Source organism: Uloborus diversus, chromosome 7 (genome assembly GCF_026930045.1).
Source record: "Uloborus diversus isolate 005 chromosome 7, Udiv.v.3.1, whole genome shotgun sequence".
Lineage (NCBI taxonomy): Eukaryota > Metazoa > Arthropoda > Arachnida > Araneae > Uloboridae > Uloborus > Uloborus diversus.
In genome coordinates, this window is record NC_072737.1 from 47,985,080 (window position 1) to 48,006,386 (window position 21,307).

Genomic DNA, 21,307 nt, shown 5'->3' on the forward strand with positions numbered 1-21,307 from the left:
TAGCACGCCTGTAAACAGCTAATAAGGCACTATTTCCTTCCATTTCTCACGCACAAGTTAGGTTGAGCTGCATAGTTGCTGCACTAACGTAAGAGATAAACTTTGGCATTTCTTGAACTTAACATATTAGATTGATTTCTTGCTAATAATATTAGACCTTGGCTAAGAGCCTTTGTTGATTTAAAAGATAGAATACAGTTGATTTTAATCCACTACTTTTTGAGAAGCGAGAACCTGAGGCAATACTGGCAAGTTACACATGCAAATTCCTGGGATACATTTATAGGTATGTGCTATTAATTCGGAATGGTAATGATGAAAGGTTTATCCTGCATTCCTAATCTGCAGTAGCCGTTACTGTAATGATGCTCTAAGGTGAATTGTTTGTGACTTGCTTCCAGCGGAAATCAAACAAATGGGAAACAACAGCTTTAAAGGTGATTGAGAAAAAAGTGAAAGTTGTTTAAAATTACCTGTTAGACTTGATCATAACTAACATACATAATAAAACATACTTAAGTTTTTGCTAGAATCTTGAATCTGATACGTTATTTTACACTTCCATATATGGTGACACAAGCACATATATAGGTTATTATTATTTAGCGTGAAATTTTTCTCGTGTGGAATTTTAAATTTTATATTTATTTTTAACTAGTGGTACCCGCACGGCTTTGTCCGTAGTAGAAATTTAAAAGACCTTTTGGGTTGCCTGTATATTTACAAATAATGTATGGTGAATTTCTGGCCAATTTGCTTGCTCATGTTACGGTTCCACGTTATGATAACTTGGTAATTTACTCGTCCATCTCATGATACTTCTGCTCAAGAAAATGTTCTTAAAATTAGAATAAAAAAATAACAAAATCGAATTTTCGAAAAATCGCTTCGAGGTGCACATCCCCATGCTATGAACTAATTCTGTGCCAAATTCCATGAAAATCGGCCGAACGTTCTAGGCGCTATGCGCGTCACAAATATTCTGACAGAGATCCTGACAGACAGAGATCCGGACAGAGATACTTTCAATTTTATTATTAGTAAAGAAGTGAATTACATTCTTCCAAAGGAAAATTATGGTATTAATTTAAAATTTGGTTCTTTAAGTAAAAGGGAAGAATAAATTATAAATGATGTATGTTTTTCTCAAATTCACGAGAAGATAAATGATTGAACTAATAAATAAACTGATACATAAATAGTCAATAAAAGAAAACATAAAAGTTGCAGATTTTTTACATATATATGCATGTTAATTACTATGAAGTTCATTTTCTTGAATTCAAGACTACAATAAACTTTGAAAACAGCGAAAATCCTACAAAATATTAATTTTCTGTTTTTGGACTTTAAATGTTCCGAAAAGAGCTTTATTACGTTAAAAAAATATTTTGTTTTAATTTGACCTTTTTTTCATAGATATAATTTATTCTTTACATTTTCACCTTCTGAGCTACGCCAATTTGTTTGCATTTAGCGAACAGCTGATTTATCAAAACAGCTATGATCTGAATCTATCGTTATTGATACTGATCAGTTATGTTTGCTTTTTAAAAATATTTTTCCTTAGGTCAAACCTTTACATTTTTTTCGTATTAATTTTGTATTCGCTTTTGAATAACGTTGACAGTAATTATACCTTTCTTGCGTTTTATTAAATGAATAATTACTGCTTGACAAAAATTCGAACCGCTCCATGCACTAAATAATTTACGTATGAAGATAAAACTTCTTTTTTTGTATGTTCCAATGCTTTATCTAAAATCTGCTAGAAACAGATTATTTAAATTTTGAGACGAAGCCATGTAGTAACTGATACAAATTTACTCGTTTTGCTTTTTTTCTAATTGTGATGAAAACGTTAATTCTTGTCATTAATATGTCGGATATAAAAATTTAAAGATGTTTTCAACAATTTTTTGAACATCAAATCTAGACGAGAAAAAAAATTTCGAGGATTTTTGTTCAATATTTTGTTGCTTGGAGCGTACGAAGATTTATTAATTTTCATCAATAAGTTTTCCTCAAATTGCTGGATGTCACTTAATATGTCAAAATATTTATTATATTTTTTTTATCATATACCAACAGGATAGTAAATAAGATTATTTTAGGAAAATATTATCAATGTAACTAGGATTTTGAAGAAGAAGAAAATAGAAATCTATTGTAGCCAAAATAGATAGCTTGAAACGACTAGACAAAGAGATAGAAATAAAAGGTATGGACATATATTGATGGATAGAGAGATAGTTACATAAAATACAATCTTACAATTGATGTTTATAAACATAGGGTTACGAGACAAGTCATTTTGATATCAAGCGCACTTGTTTTGCGAACTGCCCCACGGTATTTTCATGAAAAGCTTAATCCTTCCTCGACTTTTCCTTAATAATAATGCTGCGTTATATAAAGGTTTTAAAAATCGTATTTTTTTAACCCGAACAATAGGGAATACCAGAAAGCGAAGGGAGGTGCGATTTGACTCGTTTAAGAAAACAAAATGGGGTAGAATACATTTACTGATGCTGAAACCGAGCAGAAACTCAAAAATTGCCTCTTGGAACATATCACTGCCAGAATTTGAAACATTAATAATGTTTTCGTACCTAAAAAGGATTGTTAGCCGCTAGTTTCTGAAATGCAACTGAAATAGCGACGGTTATTTTAAGAGTAGTTCAAACTCTTTTTAAGTACTTCATTACGCATAGTAAAAATATATATATTCTTTAAATAAACTGTATTTGATTTTTAAAAAAATGTTTATTTTTAAGTAATTTTTACAAATATATCACATTATGCAAGAAAATATGCAGATTTTTGTTCAGAGAGTCAAAATGACCCCAGCCAAATTTCTAGGTATACGAAGACTATCGTAATTCTGGTGTTAAGTATGTTTTTACGCCGTTTTGGTATTACGATTTAAAATAAAAATTTTCTCCATTTGCAAAATGCCAACAGTTAAATTTATTAAACTTTATAGCATAGAAAAATATACCAACCATTTTTTAATGCAATCTACGGACACTCTGTTCTTTAAATCCAATCATATTTAGTTTTAAAGGAAGTTCCAAATTGGATTTTCTTATCAGGAGTAAGAGAAGACATATTGACATTTTAACATATTATGCCCATACATGACGTTACTTCAAAGCATATTTTTCTTTATCGGTCTGCAAAAGACGCATTCCTTTTATTAATAATTCAGATCAACACCCTTTTCATTTCCAAAATAAAGTTCTCTTATGTCATGAAACCATTACTCAAACACATAACATTCGTTTTATTTATTGATTTACGAGTGTTTTTAATATGATAAGATCAATATTCAAACGTTGAAATAGTGTGATCATATTGAGTGCACTTGTGTGATCGAAGTAAGTGCGTATTTAGATCAAATGTTATAAAACTGGATTGATGTAGAAGGTAAAAATGGGACTTTTTAAAGATTATGTTTTATATTGATCTCTTAAGTTTTATGACAGTTGAAGTAAAATACATTGTTGGAAGTCGTTTAAATAAATTAAAAGTATTTTTTTGGAAACAAAATTTTTTAAGAAAACCTTTTGGCTTTTTATTTTTTTTAAAAAAGGTGTATCTAAATGATGGGGCGCTTGTGAACAGAACATCTGCCGCAGATGTGAACAGTTCAAATGTTCGTCACCATTCTCTGAAGAGTATCAAAATTATACACGTTTTAAAAAATACGAAAAACAACTTAGAATTACGTTTTTTCTCAATCAATTTGTGGATTTGTTGTTAGTTATTTTTTTAAGGTTTTTGTTTTTAAAGTTAAGTTTCAAATAAATCTGTACGACAAAAATAAATAAATTAAAAAAAAAGCTTCTAAGATAAGTAGGTGGCAGTGTTGTACTTTGGGACACTTTTCATATTTTAGCTTTTAATGTCATTATTTGGATACAGCCATTTAAAGTAAGAGTTTCATGCTGTCCCAAGGTACACCATCCTGTTGTACCTCGGGGCACATCCTGTTGTACTATGGGAAAGTCTTCATGATTCAGGAAACAGCCATAAACTTGAAAAAAAAATTCACCCAAAAACAAAAACATATATATTTTTCATGGCAAATAATTAAATCATGAGTAATGAATTATGAGTAATAACTTATGAATTATTATCTAACATTAAAGGTGTTTAAAAGACTACATATGATTAGAGCATTGTTCCATGTTCCTAAATATATCATAATTTTTAAGAACCATGCAGCATATGTTGAACCTTGGAACGTGTTCTAAGGTACAATATGTTTTGCTGTCCCAAGGTACAATCACCACGTGGAACCAAAAAAAAAAAAAAAAAAAACAAAATGGTGGTCAACCTAGAAGCACTATCATTATTTTCTCATGACCAAAATATTTAAAGTACTTCTTTTTTATGAAAAAAATAAATTCAATTGATTAGTTTTACGAATACAAGAACAGAAAATGAAATAAAAATGAGGAAAATATTTACTTTGGAGTCATGAAATTTTCTTTCTCTCTCAAAATCGTCAATTTTACTCATTTGATGCTGATTTTTACATTGGAACCATTTTGTGGTGATGGTTACTATTAGAGATTGCAAAAACATGGCTTCTAAAAATAGATTCTTAGAAATTAGCATTGTTCCAAGGTACACACGTCCCAATGTACAACACTCTCCCCTGTTGCTCATTTGTATGTTAGATGATTCCCTAAATTCAAACATTACCAGCGTTTTCCCTTATCACGTCCCATTTTTTTAAATGTCACCCCCCTCCCACCCCAATTGTTTTACGTTTTCGACAGTTTAAAAGCAATTTTTTTACTTCCTTTTACAAAAAAGAAAGTATTGTATTCGCGAAAAAAAATTCACTCAAAAATCGATCTTAATTTCCATTTTGCTCACCCACGAATGAATGTTGAGGTTCTTTTTTTTTCGACTCGACCACACGTGGATAAGCGTCTTAGAACGTATAGACAAGCGAAATATCCATTTTGACGATTCCCGAGTTAGTTACAACGAGTTTTCTCGTGGCGTCTGTATGTACGTATGTATTGTATGTGCGTATGTATGTCGCATAGCTTAAGAACGGTATGTCCTAGAAAGTTGAAATTTGGTACGTAGACTCCTATTGGGATCTAGTTGTGCACCTCCTCTTTTGATTGCATTCGGGTGTTTCTAAGGGGGTCTTTTGCCCCTTTTGGAATGGAATCATTGTTAATTTCGATGTAAACTCAAGTGGTGGTTCAGTTTGGCGGACACTTGGCGATATGTCGCCAGTCTTTTTTCTTTATCTGATTTCAACCATTGTTGACCATAGTTGGTCGTTTTTAGAAAGTAAACTATTGAATCACATTAAAGTTACCAATAATGGGAAAATGACATTAAATTGGAGTAAAAGGAAGTCATGTGAGGCACACATCAGCTGGTTAGTTTTAGGGAAAGGGAGCGTTATATAAGGCATTAACATTCTGCTTAAGAGCTAGAGAGGTGCCAAGTACAAAAACATAAGCATTTTTTGCAAGTTGATATTCTTTCCTTAATTCATGAAAGAAAAATCGCAGAAGTAATGGGACGGAAGTAACGTCATAAATGGGTGATCATTTGACCGCAACTTAAGAAATCTCTTCAAAAATTTTGAATATTAAAATGAATTGCCAAATTCATTTACAAACATACGCTGGTGTGCAAAAATTAAGGACGAAGTCGAAAAATTAGCATATCAGCTGAACGAAGAGGCTGAGCGGACAGAAAGACCAATCAGGAGATTAAGTAAGGTGATGTACGGTAGCACATGCGCAGATATGCAGGCAGACGTAATGGAGGAGTGTCTGAGTAGTATAAAGCATGTTGTCGGTGTAAGATCAGTATTTCTGGCAAGGAGATTGCACGCCGTATAGCAGTTAAAATCACACTAAGTTGCTGCCTCAGCGAGAAATGGCGAATAATCAATCTGTTAGACGACATCTGGATGCTTTTACCCGAGGTCAAATCATTGGGAAGTTGGAGGAAGGCCGCAGTGTGACAAGTGTGGCTGCAGTGTTTGGAATTGCTCACAGCATCGTTTCACGACTTTGGAGACAATTTCAAGCTACAGGAACAGCTATCCGGGGGTTCAGTAGTGGTCGTCCACGAGGAACCACACCCGCAGATTACCGGTATATTGTCTTACAGGCCAGAAGAAACAGGCGGCAGACAGCGGGAGAAATCGCTAGACACACGACACAGGCGACTGGACGACCGATATCGCGTTTTACCATGGCCAGAAGACTGCACGGTGGTGATCTGTTTGCACGACGCCCTATACGGTGTGTACCTCTAACGCCTGCCCATCGGAGAAGGCGCTCTCTGTGGTGCCGGGAACACCAGAATTGGAGAGACAATGAATGGGGACGAGTACTCTTTACAGATGAGAGCAGATTCAGTCTGAGTAGCGATTCTCATCGCATACTCATCTGGAGAGAGCAGGGAAGCCGCAATCATCCCTCGAACGTCATTGAAAGGGACAGGTATGGAAGTCGCGGTGTTCTCGTTCGGGGAGGCATCATGCTTGGTAGTCGTACATACCTTCACATCTTCGACGCAGGTTCAGTCAACGGGACCCGTTATTGTAACGAGTTTCTTCTTCCATATGTGCGTCTTTTTAGAGACGCTATGGGTTCGCAGTTCCTTTTCATGGACGACAATGCACCATGTCATCATACAGTAGCTGCCGAACAGCTCTTAGAGAGTGAGGATATTGAACGTATGGATTGGCCGGCACGATCTCCGGATCTCAATCCCATCGAGCATATATGGGATTTTCTAGGCATACGCTTGGCAGCTCGTACCTTACCACCAGTAACGATTCGGGAGCTTCGATAGGCGCTGCAAGACGAATGGGCAGCAGTGCCTCAAAAACTCATTGACACCCTCATTCTCAGCATGGGCAGACGCTGTGAAACCTGCCTAGCAGTCGGGGGAGATCATATCCCCTACTAAAAACCGGATGTTTCTTGCTGGATACCCATCAAAGGGATGTTTCGGCCTTCAGTCGCATTGCGCTCCATGCTACTTTTTCAATAAAGCTTCTTTTTATCCCTCTGATTTCTCTTTTAGTAAGTGTTGCTTACATTACACATGTCCTTACGTATTGGGGATCTTATGGTATTAAATGTGTTGATTTGGAAAGCTTTTGTACAAAGTTATATTGAAAAAACCGTCTCGTCCTCAATTTTTGCACACCAGTGTACATGAGCCCACACAACCTTTTTTTTTTTTTTTTTTTGTCTTTTTTGACGAAAACACAGTTAGTGACGTAGTAGAGGCTAATCAATCGGCAGTCATATGAGTTAAATGGATATAACTGGCCGTGGTAGCCTGATCGGTAAAGCATTGGACTCGGGGCCGGAGGGCCTCGGGTTCGATCCTTGCTGGTCGAAGACCCACCGTCGTCATTAAAGGGGACTGGGCGACGTTAAATATGCTCGTGGTCTCAATGTCCTCCAAGTGAAACGATACATCTGGGGGTGCTAGTACCAGGTAGCTATTAGCTCTTGGACTAGTTCTAAATTCTCATTAACTGCTCGATCCGGTGATGGTGCTGCCTTTATCGGTATATAAAAACAATGGAGGCAAGGCACTTAGTATGCAGTCCTCGACATAAATGCAGTTGAAGTCAGTTGTGACTCTTGAATAGAATAGAATAGGATATAACTGCAAAAAAACAGAAGTTACTTCAAAACACAGGAGATTCAGGCTTGCCCATCCCACCGAATTTAATGTCCCAGTTATTATTTTTCATAAATACACCTACACAGTGCGCTGGTGGGCATTTTTTCGAAGCAATGGTGTAGAAAGAAGTTATTGAAATTGTTTTCATAATTTACTACTGCTTTCTAAGAGAGAAGAATGTCAATGTAATTCCTCGCCTAAAATGGAAAACACTGATAAAACATTTTTACTCTTTAAAATGTTCTTGAAATTAAAAAAATAATAATAATAATAACAATAACAATTGACCAGTTATCTGCAGACTAAGTTTTGTATCTAGTGAATTTTGAAATGTACGCTTATCTTCAACCGATAACTCTGGTTTTACTGTAAACAATAAAAACTCTTTCTTTTAAGTTCCAAGCAAATTCATTATGTGGTAGATAATTTACTGTTTCTTCTTATTTCTTTAAATTAATGTTTTATTTCTGCAGCCCCACAGGAGAAGCTGACGGATGAACTTATTCGCTTGAGAGACTACCCTGAGTATACTCTTAAAATGAACAAGTTTTGTGCAATTTATTTTCTACGTCGTAATGTTAGAGTGGGGAATTGGATGCCTATTGTTTAGGTTGTCATTATATGTTCTGTCTTCAGAGCTCGTATGTTCATTTAAAAATACATGGATTTTTAGCGGTTTCTCTTTTTGTTTTTCCTGTTCAATTCACAGTTAGTTAAAAGCTAGATTTATTGAAAAAACATCGTATTTCACCGTAGTATTTAAGAAATAAGTTTTTTTCTTCGTAAATACAAGTGTTTCAATCTGAGAGCGCTTGTGGCATTGAGTACATAGCCTAAAATTATTTTAAAGTTTAAATATTCCCCCCCCCCATCCATGGATGGAGGGCGTAAATATTGTTGCTGTATTTTGGTTTTGGTTTTCACTGCACAAGTTGAATTACCGCTTGCGAGTTTCATTAAGCCATTGAAACATTTAAATAGGTCAACATCCAAGTTAGAAGATAGTATTGTTTGCTTCATTTAACTGAATTGCACTTACTCTCAAATTTTATTTTTTTGAAAAGCACTTCAAATAAAAGTGAACGAAAAACAGAAACTTAGAAGATCATTTTAAGTATCATAATTTTAATACAGAAATAAATATTTTTTTTATAGAAAAGGCATGTGGTACAAGTTTAGAAAATAATACTGGTTTATAGATATTAAGGCAATGCATTTCCCAAAATCAATAAGTCATTTTTAGTATTTTTGTTTTGATTTTATTCAATAAACAAACACGGTTCTTGATTAAACGCACTCTAAATGTTGATGTGAAATTTCATCAATCCCACAATCCAACAATGGACACACTAAATGCGGTTTTCTTACGTCTCTTATTGGGTGTTCTTATGCCGCGCTGTTGTGATAGCGCTGGCGCAAATTCTACAATTCATGACAGGAAACAATCCACATTTAAATATTAATTTTAAGGAAAAATAAAAGCTAAAAGATTTAAAAGAACATAAAAGGTAAAAACTTGAGTAAGACAGATAAAAGTGGTTTACACATCCATAGCTAAGAAAACGTGGACTTCTGACACATTTATTCTTTTAACCTTGACCTCTAGTGAAAAGTTACTCAATTCACTTCAATTCACTATCCTTTGGTTTGATTATTTGATTGGCATTTTAGGCCGCCGCATCTCTCGTAGATGCTTAGAACTGAAATTTGCCTAGAATGTAACTTTTTTATTGTTTTTTACTTGTAAAATGTCTGAAGGTAAAATAACACTACTTCAAGCAAATAGCGTAAACAAAAAAAAAAAAGAAAAAAAAACAAAAAAAGAAACAAAAAACGATGGAATCAAATATAATTTTTCAAATAACTTGAAGTACATAGTATTTATAGTTATGAACTTTTGATTAGAACTAAGTAAATGTGAACGATGCAATGTTTTCATTTACTTAAGCGCACAAATCTGTACGAATTTCTTTTAAAGAAGAAGTGCTGGAGATGCATTTCCCCTTATATTTTGTTTTTAACTCTTTAACTGTCGCCCAAAATCCCAAACTAATTGCTGCATTTGAATTTTTCTGTACTAAATCTTGAAGCTTATGATTTGTTTTATTTAAACAAGTTTCAGAGATGTTAGGTGTCATTTTTTTTCAGTCACCAATATCTACTTGCCAAGCAGCAATACTTGTAAGTCAGCACTCAATTAGCTGCAAAAATCCAGAATTTGCACAATTTTAAAACAGGCCCAATTTTGTAAGAATTTGTCCATCAGTAATTGCAAAAAACTATCGTCTAGATAGTGAATTGTAATTTTATTAGAAAGCAAAATGATCTTTCTAGTACACTTATGATGGTGACCTTACAAAATCGGACTTGTCGTCAGAGGGTTCGATGTTTGGACTTTAGGGCTGATTTGGTACAGCTTTTTAAATAGAAAGGAACTATTGTTACTGTTGAAGCTATTGGAATGTGTAGCATTAAAACATGAAATACAGGCGTCCCTCGTAAAACATGGAAATTTTACAACAGGGTTTCGATATTACACGGCACAAAACTTGATTTAAATACTACACAGTTTTGATGTAACACGAATTTTAAAAGATGGAATTTCGTTTTTGTTAAATATACTGTTAAAAATGTATGATTATCACTGTAATATGTTTTTACTTGTTTTTATGAAACTTTTACGAAAAATTATCTATCTTCGGCTCTTTCCCCGTATAACACTAATGTTTAACTTTTTAATACAGACTTTATTGTTCTCGTCAGTGTTCTAAAAGCAAAATGATAAATATTATTTTGTTTCCAATGCATTGTAAGAAAATAAGATTAGGATTAAACATAAGTTAAATTTGGCGAACGATAAATAAAAAATGTAGTCGAAACAAAATATGAAATAAAATAAATAGAATAATGCTATTTATTTTATTTTATATTTTGTTTTGTTGTTGTTGCTCAGACGAACTTTATTGCTACAGTAAAGCTCAGATTGTTTTTCTTATAGAATGCGTTTTGGTCTTAGTAAAGAGAGTTGATAAAGTTTTTTCTTGTTGTGCATAACAGTTTTAATTTGAGGTATGTAAAATAATTAATTTTATTGTTTATAATAATTCTTATATTTAAATTAGTGGGTCTTTGCATGTTCTGGTAGCCAGTTTTCGTTTGTATATTCTATTGAACCAAAATTTCAGCAATTCGAAAATTTGCTCCTTATGACTTGGTTACGATATAACACGGTACACATTGACATGATTTATGATATGTACATGATTAATTGGGTAGACAAATAAGTAAAAAAAAAAGTATTTATAAAAAGTCTCGTATAACAAGGTTTCGATACTACACGGAAGGAATTAACCGTGTTATACGAGGAATACCTCGTACAATCTTTAGTCTTGGTACTTACTTCAAAAGTAACAAAATGAAGAAATAAATTTGACACAAATGATTTATAACTATTCAGATTTTAAAAGGAAAAGAGTACAGTATCCCTAAATCATACAAGCCAAAAACAAAATCTTTTATAGCTCATTCATTTGACGGAGAATTAAATTGCTTCGAGCTACTACATCAATAAGTCAGTTACTGGTTCTTGAAATTTTCGGGCATACGAGCCCAAGTATACAGTGCTACCCGATTTAAGGAATATATGCACGGCTTCCGACTGAGCATCACTGAGATAAAAGTCCAATTTAGCCCTGACAGCACACCATAAACGGCAGCACCATCTGAAAGAATTTCAATAATTTAATCAATACCAGAAGTTCAACAACTCCTGGTCATGCACCTCCAGAGGTTTTGATTTTAATAGAAAGTTGGAGTGGTTTGTGATCACGATGAAATTAATGTCTTCATCACCATTAGGATATTCAACCGGTCGGTGTCGAAGTTGCTATACTCCAGGACTGAGCCGGGTACCTAACCAATCGGGATAGCTTGTCCCTTTAAATTTCTTATTTTTATCAATTAATAGTCATCGAAAACTACAGAGCAACTTAATGGACCTACTCATACAATCAACCTATCAGACGGCTAGTATTTTATTTATAATCAATGTAACATTTGATAAAAATGCATTTTATCTACATTTTTTACAAAATAAATTAACAGCATTTTGCTTTCGTAAACAAAACTATTTTTACGAGTAGAAAACATGTTTCGCATTATCTCTCTCAGCATTCAATTCATACACACAGTATCCAATCTCATTTCACCGCGTCATTAGATATTCAGAAGTTAGAATGATTCCCCTGGTATAGTTTATGGGATGTATTGATTAATGTCATATCGCTTCCTCCCTCAAATCCTGCTTGGAGGGAAGATGGAAATGCAGAAATACCACCATAACGTTCGAGTTACAATCATAGTCGATAATGGTGTCATGCAAATATAGCCGCAGACATCCTCTTACCATTAAAAGTTAAGACGTTTCATTCCAGCATTGCCCATTTTGATGCTTACTTTAGGGGAACAGGACATGAATTATTAATGTTCCATAAAGCATGATTACACTCCTCGTCGCAGGGGAACCCATTTTGTGGAAAGGTTTTTAGCGCAGCTGATACATTTTTCTAAGATGCATTTGTCATTGCGTTTAAGTGAACCTTGCGAAAATGTCTAAAATGAAAAAGGTAAAAAAGAAAAAAACAAACATAGTAAAAAGCTTTAAATGCTTCTAGTTAATTTAAATCTCATTTTCCTGCATATCATGTTTTAATTCCTTTTACAAAAAAGGAAGTATTGTATTCGCGAAAAAATTTTCATTCAAAAATCGACCTTAATTTCCATTTTTCTCACCTCCGAATAAATGTTGATTTGTTTTTTCCGACCCGGACCACACGTGGATGTATGCCTAGAAACCTACAGACACCCGAAACATCCATTTTGACGACCTCCGAGTTAATTACAACGAATTTTCTCGTGACGTCTGTGTGTACGTATGTATGTGGGTATGTGTGTATGTATCTCGCATAACTCAACAATGGGTAAGTCCTAGAAAGTTGAAATTTGGTACAAAGACTCCTAGTGGGGCCTAGTTGTACACCTTCTCTTTTGGCTGCATTCGGATGTTCCTAAGGGGGGTCTTTTGCCCCTTTTGGGGGGGGGAAATCATTGTTAATTTTGATTTAAACTCAAGTGGTGTTAAAATTTGTCGGACACTTGGCGATATATCGCCAGTCTTTTGGTCGCCAAGTTTTGTCGCCAGCTTGGCGACTTTTTTTTTAATTTGGTTTTAATTTGGCCATTGTTGGTGATATTTAGAGAGTAAACAATAGAATCACATTAAACTTGCCAGTAATGGGGAAATGACATTAAATTTCAGTAAAAGGAAGTCATGTGATGCACACATCAGCTCGATTTTTTTTTTCAACTCGATGTATCAGTCACTGTATTTTTATTATCATTATTTTAATTTTTCACCTTAAAACGTCAAGTTGGCGTGTGCGGGTATGCGTATATATCTCGTATAACTAAAAAAATGGAATGCCGTAGATCGTAGTATATTGAAGTTTTACAGGTAAGCTCTAAATCGGGTCCAGTTGTGTACCTTCTGGTTTAAAATGAGCCAAGTGACGTAGAGTGAAAAAGCATCCAATTATTTATGTGTGCTATACTTTTATATGCTTAGAAAGGAAAATGTCTAAAAGGCAATACTTTTGAGAAATATTGCTTCTAACGCGCGTACACGTGTACACGGATACAATTTTTAAGTTATTAGGAAACATGGATTATTAAATCAATGTAAAAGGAAGTTATGTGGTGTCCGTATCAGATTTTTTAAAAAAACATATCGTTTAGTAGAAAAAGGGTGAACTTTAAGGTGCATCATGCTGAGCTGTTACTCGCTTTTGGTGGAAAACATTTTTTTTTTTTTTGGTGAAGCTCCATTTAATATGTATATCTCAAATGAGTTTACGAAGCTTATTCATCTTCTCGGAGAAAATATAGATTAAAAAAGTACGTTTATTATACAATATGTAGCTATTAATATTGATAGATTTAAAGTATGTATGGGTTTTGATTCTTTTTATTTCAGCATAATTTGTTCTGAAATTTATATTTACTGAGATTTATGTTCCTACTAAAATCACATCCTGTATTGATGATATGTCTATATCATATACACGGTTGTTGGTTTGTTTTTAATATCCGTTCATGTGTGATAATATTATGAAAGCTGAAAATTAATTGATTCAAAAATGATTCATACATTATATATAAATGATTCATAATTGATTGATTTTTTATACCAACATTTTTATGGAAATGTATGTGTTCTTGAAGAATTTTTATCAATTTCGCAAAATGGTAGGAACAATGAAAAATTACGACTGCATTTCATAGGCTGAATGCTTTCTCCCAGGAAAGAATTTAATGTATTGCCCGTATATGTTTCAGGATTTAACGTTTTGCATCACTGTGGATGGTTTTAAAACTTACACGGGATGTCAGTTTCTCAGTCTTATACAGTGCTCTTGGGAAAGATAAAAAATGTGAGAAAATTAAGAATATTTTATTCTGAAATCTTGCATTCATAGTGCTGGCACATCAAATGAAAATGTCTGAAAAAAAGTGAAAAAATTGCTGCAATGTCGAAAAAGTTCAAATAAACAAATACTTTAATGGTTTAAGAAAACTTTAAACATGTACTGTTCTTTAAAGTTTAGTGTGCGAATTAAGGAGAATGGCTTATATTCAAAGCCCTGCTTATTTTATGAAGATAATTAAAGTAAAAATTTTTAAAATTAGAAGCTGTATGTGCATTTGTTTTCTATTAGAAAAATGGCTAAATCAGTTTAAAAAGATCTGATTGCGCCAAGCGTTAAAAAAATAGAAATCACAACGTTTTCAGTAATGTGCAGTTAATATACTTAATTATAAATTTAACTATCAATGCATCTTTCAGATTGTAGAAGAATAAATGAACGGAATTTTTACAGTGGCGAACTAAGAAAGCTGTCTCCCCTGGCAAAATTCTTAAAAAAGATTTTTAATAAATTTTAAATAATTTCTCGAGAAATAAGAGAGCATTTTTGTTCTACTACTTTTGACGCATAAAAAATATGCTTCATCTTACATACTTCAATAGAATCACCTATGCATTTCGGAGACCAATAACAAAATAAAGAAACCAAAGATGTTTGCTCGTGCTCGATCAAAAGTACACTTTAACCAAAAAGAAATCGACGCACAAAGAAAGAGTTGTGAGAATGAAATAATTTTTTACATAAGTGAGAAAAACACTAGTATAAGAAAGAGGTTATAAAATAAAAGCAAAATTATCTTTTATTACTGGAAAAATCTTTACCAATAATGAAGCTGAATGTCTCTCTGTCTGGATCTCTGTCTGTCAAGATCTCTGTGACGCGCATAGTGCCTAGACCGATCGGTCGATTTTCATGAAATTTGGCAAAAAATTTGTTTGTATCATGGAGGTGTGCACCTCGAAGCGATTTTGCGAAATTCGATTTTTTAATTTTTCTCTTCCAATTTTAAGAACATTTTACGGAGCAAATTGTCATAACGTGTACGATTAAATTACCAAATTATCATAACGTAGAACCGTAACATGGACGAGCAAATTGGCGAGAAATTCTCTCTCCATTTTTTGTAAATATACAGGCGAAACTAATGACCTTTTAGTCTTCTACTACGACAAAGCCGTGCAGGTACCACTAGTACCCAAAAAATGGAGACAATAGCACCTTTCTGACTCCCATCTAGCACAAATGCACGAGGCGATACAGCCGATCATGGAGGCATAGAATCTCTTACAATGTCCTATGCCATCCCGTACCACAGTTACTGTAAACGCGTCACCAATTCGATCATACTTATAAGATGTCCAATTTACTTTCCAAAGTGCAGGCCCCAGAAGATCAAGGGTGATTTATTTTTATTGAAACACATTAGATATTACGTCAGTTTGACACGTCAGTTTTATGTGACAAAAGTTACAGAACGAATGTTTTCCCTTTTCGCCTAACGTTTCCCCTAATATTCTCTAAAATGTGATTTTTTTTCAAGTGATGCAGCTCGTTTTAACGCCACTGTATATTGAATTGTAGGACTTGCTTCAAATCTGTAACAATTCTACGCACTATGAAATATTTTGTCTTGTATGTGGATATGTAGAGGAGGGCTGGGCATAGTGAGACAAAACTAATGTTTGGATTCGTTAGCATAATCGGTAAATGGTGCTTGGTGCCCGCAAGTCTGCAGCAATTGGCCGGGTGGATTCTGAGATATGAAGTTCTTACTTGTGTTTGTAATCAAATGATCGTTATTTTTCATACGAAAAAGAGAAGCCGCCCGTCAAAGTATGACGGGTGAAAATTGCTTCTACATTTGAACGAAGCAATAGCCTGTTTGGTGATATTTTAATGGTTGAAATTTTAACCGTAACACCAGTGGATTAACCCTCAACTCAAGTTGATAGCGTTAATTGTTTTTGTTTCTTCATTTCCCTCAAATGACACAGTCGTAGCAGTAAAACAGTTAAGTTACCAGATCGAGTTTTGCCTTGTCACAATAAAGTCTTTCTCTGCATGTAAAACATTCTATAGAATATTATCAAATTACCATGCCGTTCCGCGAGTTTCATTATTAAAACACGCGGATTACTCGATCATTGGCTGTCATTTATATGAGGATTTTAGGCAAGCAATGATTTTTTTTTCGGCTCTCGCATGTACAGATTTATAACATTTTTTTTTTTTTTTTTATGAGTAAAAATTAACCATTTGATCACTTTCATTGTTCTACCTATGAAGTTAATTTTCATTCAAAAAATTTAGAATAGCTTTAAACGAACTCCTTAAAATGGTGAATTTGAAGAAAAGGGCGGAATGGATACAGTGAACTAGTCGTATTAGGGGCAATGTGAGATTGTCCCACTGTAACCTACTTAAGTTCTGATTCGAAAGGTATGTTTTTGTTTAATATTTATTTTGTCTTAAGATGTTTCAACTTGCTGTTTTTTTTATTTTATAGGTATTTTTCCTCATTAAAACTCAGAATTAAACCATGCAAGCAAAAATAAGGACATTTTTTGACATTTCCATTATAAATTAATCTGTAACTAACCTTCTGGTTCCAAGTTGTATTTCAAATAAAGTAGATCATAATAATTTGCAAATTATAGAAAAAACTTTTACATAAGTGTCGTCTTGCTGTAGTGAGGCAGTGAGTGTCCTCTTAGGTTCTTAGAGTTTCAGGAGATATCCAAAAATCGAAGAGAGAAAAGGGTGAGTGATAAAGAAAGAGCATAAAACGTTAAATTATCATTGCAAGTGATACTTCAGGAAAACTTTAGAAGAAAAAAACACAAACTGGAGAAATGAAAAAAAAAGTTCATAAATATAGAACAAAAATGTAGGCTCCATGAGAAAAAAAATGTAGGCTTTACACAATTGATGATGTAGAAAAAATTAAATGCTGGATCTGTGTTTATAAGATCATATGAGGCGGTGAGACCCAAAACAGAGGAGGGGTTCACCTACCATTTTTACTGGTTTTCTTCAAATTTTTACTTTTGCCCTTTTACATACCTTTGCTTCTCACTGCCTCATATTGGTAATTGCGAAAATCTACCTTCTGGGTTTTAAGAGCTAGATCGTGATACAACTGCTGGAAACTTTGTTTTGATAGAAATTGCTGTCACACAGAAATACCTTTATGTTGGAAATGTTTTAACGGTAGCTGATAACGATGGGGACCTGTACATCGGTTTTTTACACAAAAGTAAAACCATGTAACCTGTTTTTATTTGACGATCTGTAAGAGCTGAAACATCCGTTTCAAATAAAAATATTAAATTGTTGATAAAGAAAGGAAATGATACAAGACAAAATCGATCTCTTTTTTTTTAATTAAATTTTTATTTAGACATACGATTAAACTTGAATCTTTTTTTATTGTGATTTATTTTTGATTTTAAACGTCGAACGTATTATGTTTCACACAGCCCTGTATGCTGTCTATCTGCGCCTCGTATGCTTTCATACCGTATTTTGTCTCAGTGTTCACTCATGCGAGGAGTAACGCGACAAAACATTTTACGTTTCCTTTTTTTATAATATCAAAAACTTTAAATAATGTTGTTTTTGGTTGCTTGGGTTTTAAAAGTTTGTATGCTTAAACTGTAAAACTTTCTTACAGAATTAAAATTTCAAATTTTTTTTAAATTTTGTATTTTCCATCTCACTGTGCCCCACCCTCCCCTTTATTTATTTTAAACATATTTAAAATTTTAACTACTTCTGTCTAGTCGATTGGTGATCGAATGTATCTTAAAGTTTTCGAGACCATTAATACTTCAGCAAAACATGTGGTAAATTTTTTTAAAAAATGTTCTTTGGGTTCCAGGGATAGAAAAACTTAGTTTTGATGGATCACATAATTTAGCTAACTTAAAAAGTATCAGTAAGAGAATGATGGAAAAATTAGGATTTATTAGAAACACAATATTTTAGGTGATTAAATTTAATATATTTTCATACGTTTACCTAGTTTACTTCTCCAATATTTTTCTTTACTTGGAAAGTCAAACAACTTGATTTTAATGCTTTCATGTCACACTTTACATACATTAATCAAACTAAATAACCTTTGTGTCGCGACATATTAGCAAATTTTGTCACGCACTGACAACTATGCTTTAACACATCTTCTGTCCTATTCCGTTGATTGATGTATAAGATTTTACACCATGACAGGTGAAACTTAACTTAATCTCAATTACTACAAGATTAAGCTGATTTTTACTGCCTTTTGACGAGTGTGAAATATATTTTTTGAATAGGTAGTTATTTAAAAATATCTGTGGGGGGAAACTATAGTTGGGGTAAATCTAACATGGCAGCATTGTGAAGGATACGCAGATCATTATCAAATGCATTATGACACTGCCAGATTAGCTTTGCCTCACCTATAGCTGATTTTTCTACGTAAATGGTATTTTAAATTTTATTTTTAAGTAAAATATACGCTTTAGACTCAAAGATACGCTAATAAGTCAAACTGTTTAATGTCAGAATATCTGTTTCCGAGAGTAAAGCCTTTTTCTTTCGAGGCAACTTAGTCGAATCAACTTTTTAACGGCGCTGCTGGCATATAAGCTACTACCATCCAAAGTTATTTAGCGAATGTGTCTGGTGGGCTGCCACAGTGTAAAAAAAAAGAAGGTTGGGGTACCAGTATTAATGGGTGTAATGTTACACGAATTCTGAAAAATGTTCAGCATCATTGTTTTAAATCCTAATGTTGTTGGGGGAATCTTGCAATATGGTTTCAGTAGAATTTAAAGCGCATGCATAAGGATAAGAATCGACTCAGAGCAGGTAAACTCTTATTGGCAAAACAAAAACCGGCATTGGCGGCTGAGTGGTAAAAGCGGCCTTTTCTGTGATACTCGCTTAAAGTATTCGAACCCTACTTAGGTCATTTCCTCTCTTAGTGCAATAAAAATGTCTTGTTTGGCAATTAAAATAAGTGAATTAAATAGCATGAACCACTCAAAAAAGTCAAATGAAAGCTTAATTTTTACTAATGTGCAACCTTTTAAGCAATTTTAAAATGCTTGTAACCTTACGCAAAAATGAGTGAAACGTTACGCTATAGTTACATTACCATGGTGTAACCTTCTACAATCGGTTTGTAACTATACACCAGTTATATCACTTAAGTTACTCCAGAGCAGTGGAGGCAGCTAAAGTACCACCGATTTTATGGAGTAAGGTTACACAAACATTTTTACAGTGTAATTCAAACTGTTAAATATCAGAATAGCTGTTTCTAAGAATAAAGTATCCTTCACGCGAGGTAAGTTAGTTGAATCAACTTTCTAACGACGAAGCAGGCTAACCATTATCCTCCAAAATTACTTAGCGGATGTGCCTGGTGTGCTGGCATACCAGGCACATTTGCGTGTCGAGTAAAGGATGAGATGCGATTCCTTCATTTCTCTGCCTGGATACACTTTCTAATAACTGCTTCACCGGTGTGAAAGCTGATTCAATTAATTTGCCTCATATGAAGAATGCTTAAAGCATAAAAATAAAAATTCAATGGATGTAGACATGGGTCGAAGATCTTCTTAACTTTATTTTCCCAAAGGAGAGAAAAAGATTCCAATGATTTTATGTTAGTCCCGCTAGGACCAGATTTCGGTCCATGCTAACATGTTCAGCGATATTAATTAAAGAACCTGCTTGTTATACAATACAACTAAAACATAGAGGTCTTGTTTTAATATGTGACATTTTTGATGATAGGGTCAGATGGAGTGGAATTGGTATGTAAAGTGAAATAGGTAGTTTATTAATCATTACGTTACGGAAAATAAAACCCATTTTTTAACCGACGAAAAAACGGAGGAGGTTCTCAATTCGACACGTATATATTTTTTTTTAATGTATGACCACGCATAACTTTTTACAGAACAGTCTGATTTTGATAATTCTTTTTTTTATTGGAAAGGGTATACCCCGAAGGTGGTCCCATAAAAATTTTGAAAAAAAATTCCTACCCTAAAGGTGGGAAAAGGGGGTTGATTTGTTGTTCACTCACAGATTTTTAATGTATGACCACACATAACTTTTTACAAAATAGTCCGATTTTGATAATTCTTTTTTTATTGGAAAGGTTATACCCTGAAGTTGGTCTCATATAAATTTGGAGATAAAATTCCTACCCTAAGGGTGGGAAATGTGGGAGATTTGTTGTTCACTCACAGATTTTTTTTATATATGACCACACATAACTTTTTACAGAATAGTCCGATTTAGAATATTCTTTTTTTTATTGGGAAGGGTATAGCCTGAAGTTGTTCCTATATAAATTTGAGGGAAAAAATCCTACCCTAAGGGTGGGGAAAGGGGGGCGATTAGTAGTTCACTCTAAGATTTTTTGATGCTGAATTGGGTATAACAAAAAAAAATAAAAAAAAAAAACCTCACGATGAATGAGATGCAGACTTGTATGTCTCTCGTGTGTACTGTCTTGAGCAGGTAAACGACAGTATCTGCAGAAATGAGTTTTCGAGATATTTGAAGAATTGTGCGCTGGATTCAGTACTATCAACTGGGAAATGTTGGAATTTATTTTTTTTAGCGGAAACCAAATAAGTTAGTTTGTACAACAAAGCTAACGTACAAACAATGATGACAAAATGCAAAAAAAAAAAAAAAAAAAGATAAAATTGCAGTTATAGCCCTTTACCTGCACACGGCAGTGTAGACCTCTCAATCTCTGGTACTTGTGATTAGGGTTAGTTTTCAGTGCCAGTCGTCAAACATTTTTTATATTCAGGATTTGTATGAAAAAATAGGGCGAAGTTTAGTGATGGTGACATACTATTTTTAACCGACGAAAAAACGGAGGAGGTTCTCAAGTCGACACGTACATTTTTTTTTTAAATGTATGACCACACATAACTTTTTACAGAATAGTCCGATTTTGAATATTCTTTTTTTATTAGAAAGGATATAGCCTAAAGTAATTCCCCTATAAATTTGAGGGAAAAATTCCTACCCTAAGGGGGGGGGAGAGGGGGTGATTGTTTACTCCAAGATTTTTTGATTCTGAGTTGGGTATTACAAAAAAAAAAAAAAAA